We start from the raw sequence: 6,000 nt of genomic DNA, 5'->3' as shown, positions 1-6,000 counted from the left end.
ACACAGAACACACAATACATGCCACATACAAAACACACAAAGCACAAACATGCATATACAACAGCACAATATAGACCACACGGACCGTGCGTACACACACCACACACACACAATTTATGCCACACAATGATACATACACTGATGTGTATGCACACCACCCCCTTCCTCTTGCTTTTGCATGCCGCCAGCTGAGGCTGTGTTCGGAGGCTTCGCTACCATGGTGCCATCCTGAGGAAATGGTCAAGGGCAGCACAGAGAAGCTGCCCCTGAGTCCTGAGGCCATTGATCTTGTGGATTGGATAATTCTGTACCCCTGTGTCTCCAGATGTCCTGTTCTGTAAAAAACAACAAAAAACAAAAAACCTCTATTTAGTAAGCAATGTTTTTCATCCTGTATCCTGCCATTTGCAGCTGAAATCAGCCTAACTCTATCTGTGGGTAGATTTTAAATTTTAAATGTGTCTTACACATTTTTCAATTCTGTATGGTGCCTAGTGGATTGTCTTTTACAGATTAGTTGCTGAAGGGATGTTGGTTGAGCGGGTAAGTGAGTGAAACAGGGGATTGATGCCAAGTAGCGGAAGAGGTCACCTCATGCGCATGTCGCCCCAGGAGTGTAGTTCTAGTGAGTACGTAGTCCCTGGGATAAATGCTTTCACACTTACCAGTGTATTTGATCTTCTCAATAACTCTGTGAGATAGGTACTATTGTTGCCATCCCCACTTGATACAGGAGGAAACTGAGACGCAGAGAATGAAAGTGACTTCCCAGAGATCACAGAGCAAACGAAGTGGTGGCAGGGCTGGGACAAGGGTGGGCCTAGTGAGACCCTCACCTTTGTACAAAACGAAAGGGAATGCCCCAAACACTGAGTCGGTAAGCTAGACCGTGTCTTAGTGCAGTCTTATGAAAATAAAAATTAAATTTAAAAAAGCTCTAAAATAAAATACAATAAATTAAAAAAATAACATAAAGTTCAGGATGAACAAAATATTAAAATTATCAATAAAGGGATACCTGGGTGGCTCAGCGGTTGAGCATCTGCCTTCCGCCCAGGGCGTGATCCTGGGGACCTGGGATCGAGTCCCATGTCAGGCTCCCTGCATGGAGCCTGCTTCTCTCTCCCTCTGCCTGTGTCTCTGCCTCTCTCTCTGTGTCTCTCAGGAAAAAATAATTAAATAATAAAATAAATAAGCAAAATAAAAATAAAATTGTCAACAAAGAGAGATTCGTCCCTGTACTTGTACCACCTGGCCTTACTCACCTCACCCTGATCTCAGTGGTGAAATCAAATGCTATTTACAAAACGAAGTGGCCAGCCTAGGGGGCAGAGTTTGCTGATTGGATTTTGTTTTTTAACTATTGCACCAAAATATAATCTATCTTGATTAATGAGTTTTTTGATGCCCCCTTAGATTTTCTGCCCAAGGTTCCCATGACCCCTTGGAGTGTTGGTGCATATGGCAAGCACATTTAGTATATGTGAAACTAGAACTGAAACTAGATACCTGTAGGCCTGGGACAAAGATTTCAGCCTGGACTGAAGCCAGAGATACAGGAAGGAGTAAATAGAAGCACAGGGGAGTGAGGGTGAGTGTGGGAGGGGAGGGGCAAGAGGCTGGAGGAGGGGTACTGGAAGGATGTGGGGTGGGAGAGAGGGCAAGTGGTGGGGAGGAGGCCTCAGAGGAATGTTCCAGCAGAGTGCTGTAGAAGTGACTGTAAAAAGTTGTCTCAAGCACCACCTTGTGAAGCACCAGGCACGGCTGGCACAGAGGAGAAAGGAGAGGCTGCGTGTTAAGTGACCTGCTTGGCCAAGGGCACATGCTTTCGGCTGGGATACCAGAACCCACCCAAGGTGAGCCCAGGGCTCTTCGCCCCACATCTGCTGCTTTTCTATTTTATTCGGTGACTGCCTTTGGGAAGGAGCAGGGTTGCAAATATGTGTCCTACACGTGGCAGCACACTTTGCTGTCTGCATTGATGTGACTTCACTACTCCATTGTCTTCCTCGAGGTGAGTGTACTCTTCCAGAAAACTCTTGCCCCAAAAGTTGCAAATTACTTTGGCTTTCCAGAATCTTCCTGAAAGACCCATCAGCTTCTCAATAGAAAGCATCATAGATGGTTTACCCCTCTGCTTCAAAAATCATTGTCTTGCCGTGATCACCAGTCTTATCCATTGCATTACTGATGTTACCCCATCCTAATGAAGGCCCCTGTGCTTGAAAACCAACCTTCATCCAGACCCCAGAATCCTGACGAAGATTCCTGCCTTTGCCTCCTCCCCATGGATCTCCTCCCTGAGCCCCGCAAGGGTAAACACAGCTTCTTTTGTGTATCAGCAGATTATATGGGTGATATTTTCAGGGATCTGGAATTTGATAACAAAGAAAAAGAGGTGAAAGAGAAGAGACATCACTAGAGACAGGTAATGCCACCATGCAGCAGCAGGAACATTCCAGGGCCCAGCACCCACATGGCACATGAGACTTGCGTGTACAGCAGGAGAAATGGTGGCCATGGCCAGCATGTCATGTCAGGGTTAAATTTGCTGCTCTCATGCCACCTGGATGTGTTGTAAACTTGGTTCCCACCCCCCAGGTAGAAGGAAAGGTTACATTTACTAAGAATGGTCTTTCAGGTTCATTGTCCTTTCAGGAAAAGGTTCAGTGTTTCCGATTCTACAGCCCCCGTGTCATTCCCTTCCCAAGATGGTGTCTGGGTGAGCCAAGCTTACTGAGCCCTCCAGGCAGCAGCCAGGACCCATGACCTCTCAACAAGGGCCACCCCTCACTTACTGGCCACTTCAGCTGGGCCTGGGTATGCTCCCTGCTGGCCTTGCCTCATGTCTCTCTCCAAGGGACACAGTCTGACTGAGACTCCCATTTGTTCCCCTGCAGGGAGCACAGTAGGCAGGTTTACCTGCCGGGTCCAGATTTCTCCTTCACAGCAGCCACCGTCTACCCAGGGAGTCCTCTGACATGTGAGCAACTTTCTGTGCCCTCCACGAGGCCCACACAGCTGGGAGTGACCTCCCCAGCATTTGTCCTTCCATGCCCAACTTCACTACTCATTGCACACAGATGGGACCCCTGTGTTGGATCGAGGACTCAGAGATGTTTTCTGCCCAGAGTCCTACATGGGCTGTAGGACTGAAGACCTCTCTCCATGTCCCTTAAACTCTTCACATGACCACCCTCCTCCACAACATCAGCCCAGAGAGGAAGTCAGGGCCTGTATTTTTTACCCCGGGGCTGTCGTAACCAAACAGACTGGGAGACTCAGCCAACAGAAATATCTTGTCTCATAGTTCTGGATGCTGGAGGTTGAAGATTGAGATGTCAGGTTTCTCTTGGGGCCTCTCTTCAGCCTGTGTGTCTTTTGTCCGTGTCTTTACGTGGTCTTCCCCCTGTGCCAGGCTGCGTGCTAAACTCCTCTTCTTATAAACACCACTCACATTGGATTAGAGCCCAACCCATATGACCTCATCTCACCTTAATTATTTTTTTAAAAGATTTTATTTATTTATTTATTTATTTATTTATTTATTTGACAGAGACAGAAAGAGAGAGCACAGCAGGAGGAGAGGGAGAAGAGAAGCAGGCTCCCCGCTGAGCAGGGAGTCCAACTGGGGGCTCCATCCCAGGCCCCTGGGATCATGACCTGAGCTGAAGGCAGACGTTTAACCGACTGAGCCAACCGGGTGCCTCTCACCTAAATTACTTCTTTAAAGGCCCTCTCTCTAAACACAGTCACAGTCTGATGTACTGGGGTTAGGACTTCCACATATGAAATTTGGAGCCACAGGGAGATGAGGGAACACAATTTAATCCATTACAGGGCCCTTCTCTGGTGTGTCCTGCATGCTCTGTTCTGTTCTCTGTGCAATTCCCAGGAGCCAGAAGCCCAGTTGTGTGTTTCTTTTTCTTTCCAGATGGGGATGTTCCTGTTTTCCCTTTCTGATCTACTGTCTCCCCTTCCAAAATGGCAAATTGCTATTACGGGACACATGGTTTCCAGGGGGAAAGAAATGAGAAATCCATTAGTTTAATATTTTCAAAGTATTATCTTTCTTACCTTTATGTGAATATTATGGATAAGCCTGGCAAACTGGGTGAGGAAAGGAGTTGAAAACATTGATTTGCAGAAGGAGCATCAAGGCACCTGTGAGCCAGTATATCTCCAGAAAGAAAGGGTGTGTATGCAGTGGATTCACCAAGGCTCCAGGGATGCCGTGGGACTGCTTCCTCAGCCTTTACATCCTGAGGAAGAAAGGCCCCTGCCATCTGAGAGAGTTTGCTCCTTGACTCTAAACCATTGGGACTCCAGTAGAAGCCAGAACCATAGGAGAAGGAGCCCTTTCCCCAACTGGAGAGCCTCCCTGGGGCTCTGAGATTCCAGAAGAAAGGGATGATTTCTAAACAGGGTAAAGATTCTGCAGTGACAAAGTGGGTTTAGCAAGCTAACAAACATTCAGATCTTGGTGATAATGGGACTTCTTTTGCACCCTCAAGCCATGAGGGCTGGGAATACCCAGATTCTTTGAATTGGATTGAAAAGGAAAAAAAAAAAAAAAAGGAAAGGAAAAAAAAAAAAAAAAGGACGGCCTGGTTAATTGACAATATTTTCATGGCCGTTTGTTCTTAAATAAGCAGTTTTGAGACCACTTATCATGTACCTTTTGACCTATGATCCCTTTCAACTTTAATGAAATTTGTTTCTTGGGTGGAATTTTTATAATTTTTCTTTCTGTATTGGAGTAGTTGTCAGTATTTGATGTTGAGCCCGAAGCCAGCTGAACATTCTTTAGAAGTTTTCAAGGTATCTGATTGAGTTTATCAGCTTCTTTTTCATAGCTTCTTTACGGCCTCTTTGAATGATTAAAGAGGTCTTTCAAAATTGTGCCGAGCTTGAAGTGATAATGAAACACTCCTAATCAGAAAGTAGCTGTACAGACATGGTTGTTTGGTACAATGGCTGGTTTCCTGAATAAGGAAGGACCAACAGCTCCCCCTAGTGAAATAAGGGAGCTACCAAATGCTTATGCTAGCTACCAGGAACCCCATTCAATCAGCCCGAATGCCGGTGTAAGCCTCACTTTATTGCAGATTTTCACAAGTAGAATAAAAAATGGTAAGTGCAGCTTCTAATTATCAGGAAGAAGTAAAACAATATATCAATTGTTCTTTTTGTAACTCAAAGACTTTATGATATGACGCATTTATTTAAATAGCCTTAAACCTGAAAAAAAAAACACAGATAAAAGTGAATCTAATGATCTCAGAACAATCATTCATCTTAGCTTATCAAAACATAATCAGAAGTATTTATCAAAAGAAGAGCAGATATTGCTGTACTATTGGTAAGACCAAAATATTTTGACTGGATTTTCATGAAGATTTATTAAATATGGTTAATTTGGGGGGACTTGGGAGAAATTTGAAACTGTCAAGAAAGAAATATATATTTAATTTTTCTTTTCAGAATTTTCTGCAAGTGTGAACAATGCTTAGTAGAGATTGGTGACATTCATTACTGTCTTTCCTAGTTGCCTCATTCAGCTAAATGGAAAATTATTCTGCATAATTTTAAGTTAATGTACAATGAGAGAGAAGAGATTCCCAGAAGTTTCTGAAAATTAAATGAAAGAGACCCAAAGGCCAAAGTTACACAGAGCCGCAAATTGCATAGAGAAATCAAATCAATAAGGTTTGATAATCTAATGGAAAAGGTTTGACAGAAGAGAAATCTTCTTTCAGAAGAAATTACTTCTTTCAGACTCTCCTGGTCATTGACTAGAAACACGGATTGGTGGTATTCATTCACAGTCGAATCACGCTCATTTATTATGGGTTAGAGGCAAACAATTATCAAATTAAATTTTAAAATGTAAGCCACGTAGAGTTGGTTAACATTTACTACAAGCCCATCATTTTTTTGCATTTAATAAAATGAACAAAGAGAAGATCAAGCTTTGAACCAGGAAGTGAAAATTCAAAG

The sequence above is a fragment of the Canis lupus genome, chromosome 6 (genome assembly GCF_048164855.1).
Source record: "Canis lupus baileyi chromosome 6, mCanLup2.hap1, whole genome shotgun sequence".
In the NCBI taxonomy this organism is placed as follows: domain Eukaryota; kingdom Metazoa; phylum Chordata; class Mammalia; order Carnivora; family Canidae; genus Canis; species Canis lupus.
The sequence above is the reverse complement of the archived record's forward strand: the minus strand, read 5'-3'. Positions refer to the sequence as shown.